Source organism: Cricetulus griseus (assembly GCF_003668045.3).
Source record: "Cricetulus griseus strain 17A/GY chromosome 1 unlocalized genomic scaffold, alternate assembly CriGri-PICRH-1.0 chr1_0, whole genome shotgun sequence".
NCBI lineage: Eukaryota > Metazoa > Chordata > Mammalia > Rodentia > Cricetidae > Cricetulus > Cricetulus griseus.
Window position 1 is genome coordinate 119,185,773 of NW_023276806.1, and position 15,984 is coordinate 119,201,756.

Genomic DNA, 15,984 nt, shown 5'->3' on the forward strand with positions numbered 1-15,984 from the left:
TCAATTCTTTTGTAACTGTGGAGGTTTGCTTTGCTGCCAACTATGTGGTCAATTTTTGAGAAGGTTCCATGTGGGGCTGAGAAGAAGGTATATTCTTTTGTGTTTGGTTGGAATGTTCTATAGATGTCTGTTAAGCCCAGTTGGGTCATAACTTCTGTCAGATCCTTTGTTTCTTTGTTAAGTTTCTGTCTGGTGGTCCTGTATAGTGGTGTAAGGGGGGTGTTGAAGTCTCCTACTATAAGTGTGTGTGGTTTTATGTGTGGTTTGAGCTTTAGTAATGTTTCTTTTACAAATGTGGGTGCTTTCATATTTGGGGCATAGATGTTCAGGATTGAACTTCATCTTGATGGACTTTTCCTGTGATGAGTATGAAATGCCCTTTTTCATCTCTTTTGATTGATTTTAGTTTAAAGTCTAATTTGTTAGATATTAGGATTGCTACACCAGTTTGTTTCTTGAGCCCATTTGATTGGAAAATTTTTTCCCATCCTTTTACTCTGAGGTATCGCTTATCTTTGAAATTCAGGTGTGTTTCTTGTAAACAGCAGAAGGATGGATTCTGTCTTCATATCCATTCTGTTAGCCTATATCTTTTTATGGGTAAGTTAAGACCATTGACATTTAGGGATATTAATGTCCATTGTTCATTGGTTCTTCTTTGTTTTAGATTTATCTTTGGTGGTGTCATTGCGTGTGGATTTCACCCTCCTGTTTCTTTTTGTGTTTGGTAAAATTAGATTATCTATTGTCAGTGTTTTTGTGAGTGTAGTTATACTCGTTGGGTTGGAGTTTTCCTTCCAGAACCTTCTGTAGTGCTGGATTTGTGGATATGTATTGTTTAAATCTGTTTTTGTCGTTTGCTCTGTGTTGGGCTTTTCAGATCTTGCTGGAGTGGAGTCCCTAGATTCTGGTGGTGTCATATTAATCTTTCTGTTTTTGAGTGAAATCTTATTCTGCCTTCTCCCCATATCTTCTTTTAGTGGCTGCAGGTGGGATCTCTCTATCTCCTCTTGTGACCCAGTGGTGTGTGGGGGCCAGGGATTCAATGTCCACAACTCTGGATGGTCTTGCCTCTCCTGGTAGTCTCCTCACTCCTTGTGGATCGGTTGGCAGAAAGAGATGGAAGAGTGGGGTGTTTCCAGATTCAGGGAACTCCTCCTTGTCTGTGAGTGTCTACCCCAAGTGGGCAGGTGCATGCCCGGGGAAGTCAGGGTGAATGATGGTTTGGGCAGGAGCTGGGTAAGGGCAGAGGCTCACTCACCTCGTTCCTGGGTCGGTCAGCGGAAAGGGCTCTACTTCCATTTTTAATCATCTATTCAATAAATGTCCCCTTCCAAATTCAAATAGATATGCATGCTAAGAAAGAATACAAAAATAGGAATCCAGGATCTATAGTGAAATGGGGGTTTCTGAGGAGCAGTTTGTGGGAGATGAAAATCATTCTCCTGGTCAAACACATCTCAGTGAAGTAACTCAGAAGTGGTCCAGGACTCAGAGAACTGGTTGAATCCCCAGGCTAATCCCCTATGAATCTGCAAATATTTCAGAAGGAGATTAATTTATTAACTATTAATATATTTAACATTGCACATTGAACAAATGCTGCTTTCTTAGAGAGACACAGAGTTCATCAAATTCAGAAAGACAAAAAACAAGACAATTCTGTACAAGAAGAAAACCAGGACTTTTGCGTTTAGGGCAATAGATAACCAGGCAAGAAAAGCGGATGTGGAGCAGTGATATTTCTGAAGTTACAGAACACTGAAGCTGCCTAGTGGTAGGAATTGTGAGGGGCTTTTGAGTGCAGAAATCATTAAAATCCAATTATAAGTGGTTTGTGCAACTTGGTTAAGACCTTCACATTGCCCTGCGCTGTCAGACCATAGGTAGTGAAGGAACTGGAGTTATACCAGGGAAGAAGACTCATACACAGATAAGCAGAATAAAGAATAGGATACATGGGCAGTGAAGGAAGAGATTTCAGAAGCAGAAAGGTACAGCCAAGAGTCGAGGTATAGATTGCAAGCTCTCTCAAGTGACCTCAGAGAGAATGTGGAAAGAACAGAAAGGGTTTCATCCTTTCCTCCACCATATGGGATGAAGTACTGAATTTGTCCTTTAAATCTCAAAGGATGGGGTGAGCCAGCCATGTATTGTCTGACTCTCTTTTACTCTCTCTGGCTTTCTGCAACTGGAGGAAATGCTAAAAGCAGGAACAAGAAAGCCTAGCACCCAAGACTGACGGGACAAAGGCAACATACATGTTTAGGGTATTAGTACTTAAGAGGCATCAAAAAAAAAAAACAAAAAACAAAAAAAAAAAACCACTGTTTTCGGAAGACACTGTTCTCAATAGAGAAGGTCACTTGTGGCTTGAGCAGGCTCTACAGAAATTACTAGCTAACATTTTAAATATTAGTCATCTAAATTTAAATTTTGCACGTGTTGTTGTGAGTAATCAAATATCAGGTTTCATGTGATACAACATGACAAATACAATAGAGAATAAAAAGTAGATATTTTTTCCCAAATGAAAGTGATTCCCACCTCAGTGGTCTGCACAGAAGAACTAAGTTAGGTCTTGAAATGATCACATTAGCCTTAATTCTTCTTAGTTGTTATTTGAATACTTTTGTGAATCAATCTGATAATAGTCCCAACTTGGAGAATATGAGATAAGAATGGATGTAGGAGAAATCAGTCAGTTCATACCTACAATGTCACTTTCCATTCACAGCCACCCACAGATGCGTATTATTAAACTGAACTTTTAATGCCTCCTGATGTTGAGGGATGCTTGCAATCTTAAGAACTTAGATCCACACTTACCTTTGTAGAATTAAAGCCATAAAACTAGATGAAGAGTAAAGGCTGTTGTGTCACAAGACAGATGTGTTATAAGGAAACCCAAGCCATTTCCTATGATGAGAAACACGTAGACATACATAAACACCAAGGGTGTCCTTAGCTGATCTCCATGTGTTCAGTTTTAGGCATCTTAATATGATGAGAGAAATGAAATTGGGATTTTGCCTAAAGTAAAATATGTTATAAATACTAAAGACAAAATAACCAGTGATCCTAAAAGTAAGTACCCTTCAGCTGCAAAACCCATTGCCTCAACAGAAGCAATGAGAGAAGCACAGCTTTCCTCTATGGAAAACATCCAAAAAGACCGAAAATATTCCCTTCATTTAACTTAAACCCATCAAAAGTTCATGGAATATGATCACTTTATTTATGTAGTACCTAAGTTCAGTAGACCATACATTCTGTTCCCTTCTCAGAATTTCATAAGTTCTTAGTCAAATTTTTTTTTAAAAATCAATAGAAATCTTCAGAATCCTAGAGAATTTTGTACTGAAATTAAATTGCCAACACCAGCAGACCTAGAAATAGATCCAATCTTATTCTTCTTTGAATTTTTTTAAATTATTCTTGGGGCTGTAGAGATGGCTCAATAGTTAAGAATGCTTGCTGCTCTTACATAGGATCCAAGTTTGATTTCCAGCCCCTATGAGGGACAGCTCACACTATCTGTAATTCCAGTTCCAAGGGATCCAGTGTGCTCCTCTGGCCTCCTCCAACACTGAATTCACACACACACACACACACACACACACACACACACACACACTTAAAAATAAAAATTAAAAAAAAAATTTAGGGCTGGAGAGAGAGCTCAGTGGTTGAGCACACTTTCTGCTCTTCCAAAGGACCCAGGTTCGATTCCCAGAACTCAAGTGGTGGCCTGCACTATCTGCAACTCCAGTGCCAGAGAACTCGACAACTTCTTCTGGACTTTTGGGTCACCAAGCACAGACAAACATGAAGGCAAAACATCCATACACACAAAATTAAATTTAAAAAATAAAATATCTTAAAAACATTTACCCTTAAAAATCTAGCTACTTAACATAAATCACTTTATCCTTTAAAATGGACCCAAAGGAATTATAGTCAGATTTATTGGTTCTGGGAGTCTGATTAACAACTACAAAAAAGGGGGAAATGAAAAGTGATCCAGCATCATTTGCTATAAACACCTTTGAAGTCTTGATCAGCATGATGTCATGGAAACTGTGTTAATTTGATAACATCAGGCATGACACACATCTTCTTTTTATTTGTATTTTGTATATAGTTTGAACTTCAAAAGGGTCCCCTGTCCAGTCACTCTCCCAGAAATCCTACCCTGGGTCATCCGTCCACCCACACTCCCAGCATCCCTTTAGGAAGCCACCGCCTGTCTACAATGCAGTGGAGGTTTTCTGTTTTTCATAAACTTGAAAACATTAGTATCTCTTCAGTCAAAAATTTAAACATAAGATCACTGATACACAAATCATTTTCATCTTCAATTTGCAATGGTAAATAGGCCAGTTTCACTCTCCTGGGTGACAGGAACAAAATATCAAAACCTACAGCTGTTGAAGTAATTACAGTTTTTGCTACAGGTGAACAGATATTGCCATCTACTGTTGAGAAAAATGAAATGGTCGAGACAAAAAGGTTTCAGTTTTATTTAGGTTTTATATATATTATACAACTAAAATAAGAGGAAAAACCTCTTGGTATAGTCAGTTTCTTCTCATTTCTGTGGATATTTAGTATCTATAAAGTAATTTGAGAACAAAACATATTAGGAAATGTAATAAATGAGGACAGCTTAACCCTAAAAATCAGAAAGAAATGTGTGGGTAAACTATTTTTACTTTTGACTAAAAATTGAAAGCATATCATGTTTTATTAGTTTCAGTCTGGCTCACCATATTCATTACTGCAACACAGAAGAAGAAATGTACAGGGCTGGGCATGGTGTCACATGGTTGTAATCCCAGTACTCAGGAGGAAGGGCCGGGGGATCTCTGTGAGTTCAAGGCTAGCCTTTTCTATAGTAAATTCTAGATTAGGAAGGGTTATACCATGAACCTGTCTCCCTTGCCCCCAAAAGTGTAAGTGGTAAATTAGAATAACTTCATTTAAAAAGTGAACTTCACACTGGTTGATTTATTTTTTTATGTCTTCTCATAAAACCCTCTGGAAGCACATATGGCAAAGTGTTTAATTTTATGCTCACTCATGAATGTGTTTTCTTAAGAAAAGTAAGAGAGCTATCATTTAGACTTTGTTAGGCCTCTAAGGATACACACTAAGCTCAAATATAGAGAAAGCCACTGTAGAAAAAAAAAAAAAAAAAAAAAAAAAAAAACAGCTGCCACAAATGCAACACATCCAAGTCAGAGAATTCAGCCACATTCCACATCTCCTGCTGGTCGAGGAAGATGGAGTTCTGGGCCCTCAGATCAATCAATATGAAGAACAGCCTGTCCATACCTTGGAGACTGGTACTGAGCTGGTTCAGTGGTCAAAATTCAGTTGATCTGACACATCAAAAAAACATTTTCCCCTTTAAAGAATATTTATTAAACTCTGTCAGCAGCCAAACTGCTCCACGTTTAAGTTTTAATTTATTATTTTTATTATTATGTGTATGGGGGGGTGTGTGTTCACACGCACATATCATTTCCTGGGTATCAAGGGCCAGTTCATGGTTGCTGGTGGATGGAGAGACATTTTCTTCAGTAGTGTAGCCACTTGTGAGCTGCCCATACTCCTGTAAACAGCCCTACTGGAACTCCAGGGTCCCAGGCACATAAGATTATTAGCTTCTAAAGAGAATTATTTTTCACTTTTTTTTTAAACATTTATTTATTTATTATATACACAGTGTTCTGCCTGCATGTATGTCTGCAGGCCAGAAGAGGGCACCAGATTTCACTACAGACAGTTGTAAGCCACCATGTGGTTGCTGGGAATTGAACTCAGGACCTTTGGAAGAACAGGCAATACTCTTAACCACTGAGCCATCTCTCCAGCCCCTATTAGCTTCTTTATACACACATGCACATACTACCCCCAGTGCTCAGCCTGGCTTTTACATTTGATCCCACACACCACGAGACTTAAAGGTCTCTTACCTTTCTCCTCATACATGTCCATACAGGGACTTGCTTTGTGCAATCCATGCATCACACTTTGCATTTGCCCTGTCTTCCAGGAGAGCTGACAGCAGAAATGGTATGATCTGTGGCCTCTGATAGGTCAAACACACTCCAGTGGATGGCGTCACACAGCAGTGGGAACATGCACACAAGGAATTGGACTGAAGTGAGTTATTTTTAGAAAGAGAACGTGAAATTATGAGAGGGTTTAGGTGTAGCTCTGGGAGGAGTTCCAGGGAAAGGTGGGGGAAGGGATATGCTTAATCTACATTGTATACATATATGAAATTCTCAAAGAATAAAAAAAAAAAAATGCCGGGCAGTGGTGGCGCATGCCTTTAGTCCCAGCACTCGGGAGGTAGAGGCAGGCAGATCTCTGTGAGTTTGGGACAAGCCTGGTCTACAAGAGCTAGTTCCAGGATAGCCTCCAAAGCCACAGAGAAACAATAAAAAAAAAGTTATAATTTTAAATTTTACCATCTTAACTATTTTAATTACACAGTTCAGTGGAATTAAGTACATTTACCTTATGATACAATTTCTCAGGGATTATTTCTTGTAAAAAGAGGAAGAACTTGTTGATGAAAATGAAATTTTCAATTAATTAATTAAAATACTATATTTAAAGAAAGTGTGTGTACTAAACATCAACTCTGTGCCAGGTTTTCGCATGCATCAGAAATCCGATTAAAAAGAAACCGTGTCTTGAGTCAGGTGTAGATTAGAAGAAAGGATATATGATAGGTAGGGTTTTAGTTGGGAGGGGGTGGTAGGGGAGAAAGGGAGGGAGAAGGGAACTGGGATTGTCATGTAATTCAATCTTGTTTGTAATTCAAATAAAAAAATGATTTAAAAAAAGCCTTTCTCTAGCCGGGCGTTGGTGGCGCACGCTTTTAATCCCAGCACTCGGGAGGCAGAGGCAGGCGGATCTCTGTGAGTTCGAGACCAGTCTGGTCTACAACAGCTAGTTCCCTGTCTCAAAAAACCAAAAAACCAAAAAAAAAAAAAAAAAGCCCTCCTCTGATAATGAAAAAAAAAAAAAAAGAAAGAAAGAAAGAACAAAAGAAAGAAACCATGTCCAGGATAGTTCAGCGGAGAGTGCTTACATAGTGAGTGCAAGGGCCAAATCCAATCTCCAGTCCTGTAGGAAAAGCAGTTCATCCTTCCAGGAGCATCATAGTCTAGGTAAGGCAAGGGGGCAGCAAGCCTCACAGCAGGATTTGAAAAATAAGTTAGAAGTTCTGTGGTAGGAGGAAGGTTGCTATATAAAATAAAAGGTGACAAATTGGTTTCTGCTTAGAGGGACACAGCAAGAATCTAGGAGGGTGTGGTGGCAGGAAACTCAACAGCTCGTGATCAGTGGAGAAAGGATGTTTTCTTAGACCCCTCAGGTCACACGCTCAGTGGGCACCAGCCAGAGTCTGCTAAAAAGTATCATGCAGAGATGCCCAAGCAATACATACCTGGTGTCACACAGGGAGGACAGCAAACAGCGGAAACAGAGGGGAGCTAGTGGAGGCCATACTAGAGGAATTGACAGTGTGGCGGCAGAGACGTGGAGCACAGTGAAATGGGAGGACACCACAGAGGAGTGACATGGACAGCATAGACCACACGCTCACACCAGAGGCAGAAGGAGTGAACAGAGTTTAACATTGCCTGGTCTCTAGAAGAGTAACAAGATGGGCTGAGGAAAGGAAGGTACAGAGGGAGATGAGAAAATAAAACTATTTTATTTTTCATTAGTTCTTTGAGTTTCATACAATGTGTTTCGATCATATCTACCACTTGCTCCGACTTTTCTCAGATACACCCCTAGACCCATCTTTCCAAACCCACACAAGTCTGTGTCCTCTCCAACCCTTTTCCAGGCCAATTTGTACTGTCCAGAAGCCTTAGATGTGTGTCTTCCACAGGACTGTGATCAACTTATCATGGACTACACACTTAGAGATAACTATATCTCCCTCTTCAGTAGCTAACAACTGCCAATGACCTCACAGCTAGAGGTGAAATTGTGTGCCCACCTCCCTTCTCCATGCAAAGACTTGGTCTGGCTTGGGTTTGTGCAGGTTTTGGGCAGGCTGGTCCAAACACTGTGAGCACATGTGTACAGCTGCACTAATTGAAACTATTAAAAAAAAAAAAAAGAAAAGAAAAACTTTTACTCATCAGGATTTTCCAATCCTTCTACAATATAACTATTCAAGGTTGTATGTTACTTTACGTTTCTAATAAAGCTATTTTTACCACTTTAAAATTTATTTTGAAATACTTAACAGATTCATAGGAAGCTGCAAGAATAAAACAGAGCAGTTGCATGTACTCTTCACCTAGTTTTCTTATATAACCATAGACAAATGTCAAAACCAGGAAATGCATATAGATTGTGTGTGTGTGTGTGTGTGTGTGTGTGTGTGTGTGTCCTGTCATGTTGTGTAGACTTGTATAATCAACAGTGAAATCAAGACACAAGACTATTTCACCTTCCTTTTCATAGTTACCATCCTTTCCATCAACAAACTTACCTCTGGCAACCATTGATCTGTCCGTCATCTCAAAAATTTTCTCATTTCAAAGATATCACATCACAGAATCACAAGAAATGCAATCTTGTGTAACAAGTTTGTTTCATATTTGATCATGTTGATCAGCAGTTCTCAACCTTCCTAATTCTGTGACCCTTTAATACAGTTCTTCACATTATGGTGACCCTAACCATAAAATTTTTTTTCATAACTGTAATTTTGCTATTGTTGTGAATCATAATGTAAACATCTGTGTTTTCTGAAGGTCTAGGTGACCCCTGTAAAAGGATCATTTGACCACCGAAGGGTTTCAACCCATAGGTTGAGAAGCACTGATGTAGCTCAGTGAGAATCAACCTGAGATGTAGCCTGGTTATCACACACTGTCAAGTTCAGTTTTCTTTATTCCAAGTACTGTTAGACCCCCGGAAAACTCAGGTATCCGGGGTCCCAGGCCACGTTCTCGGTCACCCCAATCACAAGGCAGATTCAAGAGCTTGCTGCAAACTACACGAGGCTTTATTGTAATTTAACGAGCTAACCCCATGTTAGCTCGGGTCTTTCACCCACCTGCCATGGTGGATGGCTAGCAAAAGACGGCTCCTGGGGCCTCCCAAGAGATCTTATAGGACAGCGTAAGGGGAGTGTCTAGGGGTTCGCACAGGCTCACAATTGGTATGCCTCCAGGCTTGGAGGGCTTGCCCTGTGTCGATTGGTCAACTGGTTGTTATGGCCCATAGGCCCTCCCAGGGTGGTTGCTATGCTTTGTACACCATTGCTGTGCACTTATCCGTAAAGCACACCCAGGGTCGTAAAGCATAGTGCCACCAGCTAACTTCTGATTGGTTCCTTGTCACAAGACAGGCATCTGACTTTCTAGTGTCTAGGACAAGGTCATAGAAGCACGTGTTCTGCTGTTATGGCTGCCAAAAGGGAAGCTGGTCGCTTCAGTACTACTTCATGTTATGAATATGAAATAAGGGACATTTTGGTTGTCCTCAGTTTGGGGCTGTTAAAAAATAAAGCTGCTATGGATAGTTGTGTATAGGTTTTGTATAAACATACACTTCCATTTTTTTCTGGAATAATTTTCAGAAGTGACTGCTGGGCCATCAAGGAAGAAAATGTTTATAGTCAGTTGCCATCACCCACGCCCCACCCCCCATTCTGACACATGCACAAAAGTAAAGGAAAATCTTTCCAGCTAAGTACCATTTAGTCCACATCTTAAAAGTAAGTCACAAGATCTGGGAGTGGTGACACACACCTATAATCCTAGTACTTAGGAAAGTGAGCTACCACATAATGGGTTCCAGGCCAGCCTTAGCTGCCTAGTGAGAATTAGCTCAGAAAGAAATAAGAAAGAGAGGAAGTGGAGCTAGAGAAGGGGAGTGGGAAGAAAGAGGAGGGAGAAGAGAAAGTAAAAAGGTAGAGAAAAGAACAGAGAATGATGGCCATGAGTGGCTTTGGAGATAAGTAGACTTGGAGTTGAAACTCATAGTGCCATAATCCGATGTTGGACTTAGGAAATCAATTAACCCTGATATGGTTTTGTCACTTTTTTTCCTCAAGTGAAAATTTCTGGAAACTCTCAATGGCTGCAAAATAGTACCTAGTATCAGCAGGGTAATATTTAGTGTTCCGAAAACCAGCAGAATTTCTAGGCATTAGATGCATAATTCTGCTAATCATTAAGTGAATAGGACTGAGAGTATAGGAGAAGATGGCACCCTTAATACTTAGTTAAGAGAGGTGGGGCACAAGACAGGTAATACCACGTACTCAAGAGGCTGAGGCAGGAAGTCAGTTGAGCCTGCAGGAACTTAAGGCCAGCCTGGATGAAAGCTAGAACACATGGGAGGGTTACAAGGAGACATACTGGAAAGTTGGAAAGAGTTAGAACACCGAGGAGTTGACTAACATCTTGAACAGGACCACTGAAAAGGAACCTAAAATAAAGTTTCAATACTCACATAGGAAAAACAGCAAAACTCAAGAAGGTGTGGCAGGCTATTGCTAATTTCAACTCCACAAGGGTCTGGTTCCTGTAAGGTACAGGGACTGTGAAATGGAGACATTGTGTCTCAATGAAACAAGAAGGCTAAACGTTTTTATATTCCGTTCAGCAAATACTGACTCATCCTCAGCATGAGGTCTAGGACTAAGCTTAAAAACAAAGCTGTACCATGCTGGGAGTGCTGATGGCAATGGATGAGATTACCCAAGAGAGGCCAGCTCTAGGTGGGAGCCTAGATAGGTGGAAAAGATTGAATAGAAGCAAGACTGTTGACACAGTGTGTCAAGTTCAAGGAGACCAACAAAAGGGCAGAAATATTCCTAGAGCCTAGTACCAACAGTGATGGAGCAAGTAATTTGGATAAATTTCTGATTCTAAACAGGTTTCTTGAGGCTGGAGAGATGGGCCAGCACACATAGGTGCTTGCTCCCAAGCCAGATGATCAGATTTCAATCCCCAGAACCACAAATGGATGGAGTCAGCTGACCTCCACAGTTGTCCTCCCACACAAACATCCACTCTAGCCTCAGATAGATAGATAGATAGATAGATAGATAGATAGATAGATAGATAGATAGATAGATAGACAGACAGACAGACAGATGTAAATGTAATAGAACAGACTTCCTGCTTGTTATCTATGTTCTGCCAACTGCTGCTTATGAAGCTCTAGGACCACTTTGATCCCAAAAGAAATCAAAAACCTGGTACAAATGGTTTGAAAAATGAAAAAAACAAAACAAAACAAAAACCTGAGATTACCTCATGTAAGATTATTATAAAGTAATGTACTGATTAATATACTTTGGGATTAATGTAGGAGACTACAACTGAAGGCATCTCCCACAATTAAAAAACAAAACAACAACAACAAAAGAGTTATAATCTTGTGAAAAAGCCCTGGGCACTGGTCCAGAGGAAGTCGAAAAAGTACATCACATTGTGACCACAGGGCAAGTCCAGGCCACCTTCCTCTCACAAGCTGCTGCAACCACAGAGTGAAGATGTTTGCACAATGTTTTAATCAAGATAAATTTAAGGCATTTATTTGGAAGGCTAGAATCAGAAAATAGATAATTAACCCTGCCTTTCATCAATCACTCTTTGGTTGGTTGAATTCTGAATGACTGAATTCTTCTTGAGGTCATCCTTTGTATTTCCTGCTTTGCCAAACACCTCTCTCAGGTCAGAATCAGACTTCTTCCTCAGGACTATTCTTTACCTTCATTCTCAGGTGCATGAGATGATTCAAAATGGTTCTTGTAAGGAAAATGGGCTATGACATAAATTGTATAGCAAGGGCACATTCCCATGGTTCACCTAACCCAATCTTTTAAAGTATTTATGAGGGAGAGAAGGCAGCACTAGTGCCGTCTCTTCAGAAGGGGCCTTGTGTTTACATGAATACCCCATGTGTCTGCAAGACCAGACGGCACAACTGAGATCTAAGCCCACACATTGGGACCTAAGGCCACTCTGTCCACGTCTTCACTGGAGTGTTCCAAATTTCACTCAGCATGAAAACAACAAGTCACCCATTTTCCAGCCAAACAGTGGCTGCAGCAATCTATGCTTAGCCATATGATGTTGATGGTTGTGGTGGAACCAGAGAAAGTTGTTTCTAGAGAGAGTTCTGTAAAGCCTCGTGCCCACCTAGCAGTAAAGAAAAATTTTATTGGTGATATTAAAGAAGATAGAGAAGAATCTAATTTGAGAGCCTACTTTGAAAAACATGGCAAGACTGAAATCCAAGTTATGGAAGACAGGAAGAGTGGGGGAAGAGAATATTTGTTTTTGTAACATAAAAAGATTTTATTTTATGTGTATGAGTGTTTTTACTTACACCTCATGCCTATGCCTGTCTCTGAGGAGGTCAGAAAAGGTTATTGGATTCCACAGAACTGGAGTTATGGATGGTTGTGAGCTCCCATGTCGGTACTGGGAATTGAACCTGTGCCCTCTTCAAGAGAAATAAATGCTCTTAACCACTGAGCCATCTCTCCAGTCTCTGCATTTGAAACTTTTGATAATCATGACACAGTTGATAAAATTGTTCACACTATTTTTTATTCTTTATATACACTGCATCCCTACCACAATTACCCTTCCCTCCACTCCTCCAGTCCCGCCCTCCATTTCCCCTCTCCCCCAAATCCACTTCTCCTCCACTTCCCTTAATCAGAAGTCCTCTCATAGACATCAACTGAACACAGCATAACAAATCACAGTAATGATAAACACAAACCCTCATATTAAGGCTGGATGAGTCAACCCAGTGGGAGGAAAAGGGCCCAAAGCACAGGCAAAAATGTCAGAGACAGCCGCTGTTCTCCTGTTAGGAGTCCCACAAGAATGTCAAGCTACACAACTATAATGTACATGCAGAGGACCCAGCTCAGACCCATAGAGTCCATGGTTGCTGCTCCAGTCTCTGTGAGCCCCTATGAGCACTGCTTAGTTGATTCTGTGGGTTCCTGCATCTGCATCTGCATCTGCATCTGCTGTGGGTCTCTGCATTTGCTCCCATCAGAGGAGAATGCTTCTCTGGTGACAGCTGGGCTAGGTAATATAAGTATAGCAGAATAGCATTAGGAATCATAGACAGGTAGACCAATGGAATCGAATTGAAAACCCTGATATTAACCCACACACCTACGATCACCTGATTTTTGACAAAGTGTTGGAACCCAGCCCCCATGAGGTCTCTAAGAGTTGTTTTCCAGCATAACCACAGGTACCTTCTGTTTGCCTGACCTCACCCCACTGGGATCAATATCCTGTTGTGAACCCTTTGACCTGGGGTTTTTTGTAAGTTTGTATATAAGGCTGCTCCACAATAAAGGTGAGTGACATTCTCTCAGAAAAGGACCAGGAGTCTTGTGGTTCATCCAAATCTCCAGGCTTTCGTCCAATACTCGGACTTAGTGGCCAAGAGCAGCCACAAATGGAGGTTTCACCGAGATTGGGAAAGAAAGGGGACCCTGAGAGATCACCCTCAGAAGGCTGGAAAGCAAGTAAGGAGTTGTGAGGGTGGATTGCAAAAGGTACTAGAAAATAGATACCGCAACTCCTGAGAGAGTTGGATTGTAAAGGCACTGGAAAATAGATACCTCAACTCCTAAGAGAGTTGGATTGGAAAGGCACTGGAAAAGGGGGTGCCTCAACTCCTGAGAGAGATGGATTGTAAAAGCACTGGAAAAAGGGGTGCCTCAACTTCTGAGAGAGTTGGACTGGAAAGTTACTGGAAGGGGTGCCTCAACTCCTAAGAGAGTTGGATTGGAATAGAGATCACAGTCAATCACAGAGATAAAGTTTAGAGAGACAAAGTACTGGTAAGATTTAATTTTTAACTTTGGATTAAGCAATAATGCTAAGAAAATTACTGAAGAAATTCAGGAAATCAGCCACCGAGGAATCCCTCCTCCAGAGCTACCCATCCAGCAGCCCGTGCTTTTGTCCACTCAAGCCTGCTGCGGGCTCCAGTCAGCCAGCAACGATGTGGTGTGCACAGGCTGGCTAGAAAAATTGCCTCCTGAGAAAAATTGGGGCACTATACTTGGAAGAACCCTGACCTTCAACAAACAAGAGCTCCAAAAGAAGTTTATGTTTGATATCATTACCAATGAGCACACCTTCTACCTCGTGGCTGAGACAGAGGCTGACATGAATAGGTGGGTCCAGAGCATTTGCCAGATCTGCGGCTTCAAACTAAAGAGACCACTGACACCCTGAGAAACCTTTCTTCAGTGTGGGGGACCAAATATCCCTGTTATGGAATATTCTGGGTTCCAGGCCCTGGCTGACATAAACAGCAGTGGCGCCAGAGAGCTCCGAGTCACCATTGTATTGTTAATTAACACCAGGCTGTAACTGTTTACCATGAGGAAAGTGATATGCCTCCTAATTTGCATCTCTGTAGCTTAAGCCTTGAGTAGGCCCATACCTGGGCTAAAGACTCTTCCTGCTTGACCAAGAGTTGTTTAGGCAACAGAATCATTTGATGTTAGCGATATGCATTGTGATAAATGCTTCCTGATGTTGTCCCTGCACTTGGAGGACTATTTAAATGGACTTCTCAATAAACTGTGGCCACTCAGCATCAGCTGGGAGCCCTCCTGAGATGATATGGTGTTTCCTGTCTCATCATTAGCGTCGTTGGGTAATTAAACTTCCCTAGTCCACACACCTCCACTAAGAAACAGACCCGGGTCTGTATGGCTGGCTCCGTCCACAGTCCTGAAGACATCAGTCCGGAACACTTCAGTCAGTCATAATCTCTGCTCTTCTCCAGCTGAATTCAGCAGCTCCAGTCAGCCCCTGCTCAGAGCAGGGTCTGCGGCAGATAGTGAAGATGTGTACACCTTCAAGGCACCCAGCAACACCCTGTGTGTGGAATTTGGAGACCTCCTAGTGGAGTCAGCCATAGCTCCCCCACCACAGCACCACAAGACACCTCTGTGGGGCAGCCTCCAGAGGTCTCCAGCCTCAACAGAGACCTCCAGTCAGTGACTACAAGTATCCGACATGAGGTAAAGAAACTGCCTGCTGGTCTGCTAAATCTAAATCTCTGCTAAGTTGTGGGTCAATCAGACACTGCCAGCTCTGATGACAACTATGTGCCCACAAACCCAGATTCTGACATCCTCATGAGCGCAATTCCCCATCACTTTGCCAGCTGAGGAAGTGAGATCCAGCCACCCCCGGTCAATATCCACCTCAAGCCTGGCCAAAAAGCAAAACCAGTATCAATGAGCTCCCTTTCAAGTCACCTGTCACCAAGTCTTGGTTCACGGTCAACCACACCTTTAACTACAGCTCCTCCTAGTACTACCGTTCCATCTCCAATACAGACTCTGGAGACAGTGAGGAGAATTATGTCCCTATGCAGAACCCAATGTCTTCATCCCCTCAACCCAGTGGCACTAACAACCCAGCTCCAAAACAGAAGCCATCCACATCATCTGTCGCATTGGATGAGAAAGGAGAATATGTCCAAATAGATAAAGAAAAGATCCAGGCCCTACAAAAGGCCATACAGGAAAGGACAAAGATGCAGCAGTCCTCAAGACCCTCCAAAGATGCCGAGCTATGGTAAAGATGGCCATCCCTCCCCCACACCTCCTCTCCTTTGTGACTTTTGTTCAAAAGATGTGTGTTCTGTATGTATGGTGTGGCCACACATGTGTGTATGAAGTGTGATTGTAAATGTGTGATTGTTAACAAAAGAATGCTATTGTGTTGTCTTTGAATCGTTTAATTGCTGGGGAAGGAGCAACAGTTGTTAAAGTGCAGGTTACTTGGGAGGGAAATTTCTGCTTTTTTTTTCATGGAGGATAAAGGACTGGTATGGTACCAGGCTTCCAGACTGGTATGGTTTCATGGGGCAGGACCCCCTGAAGCAGTGGCCCAGGTGATCCAAATAGTTTTTTTTTTT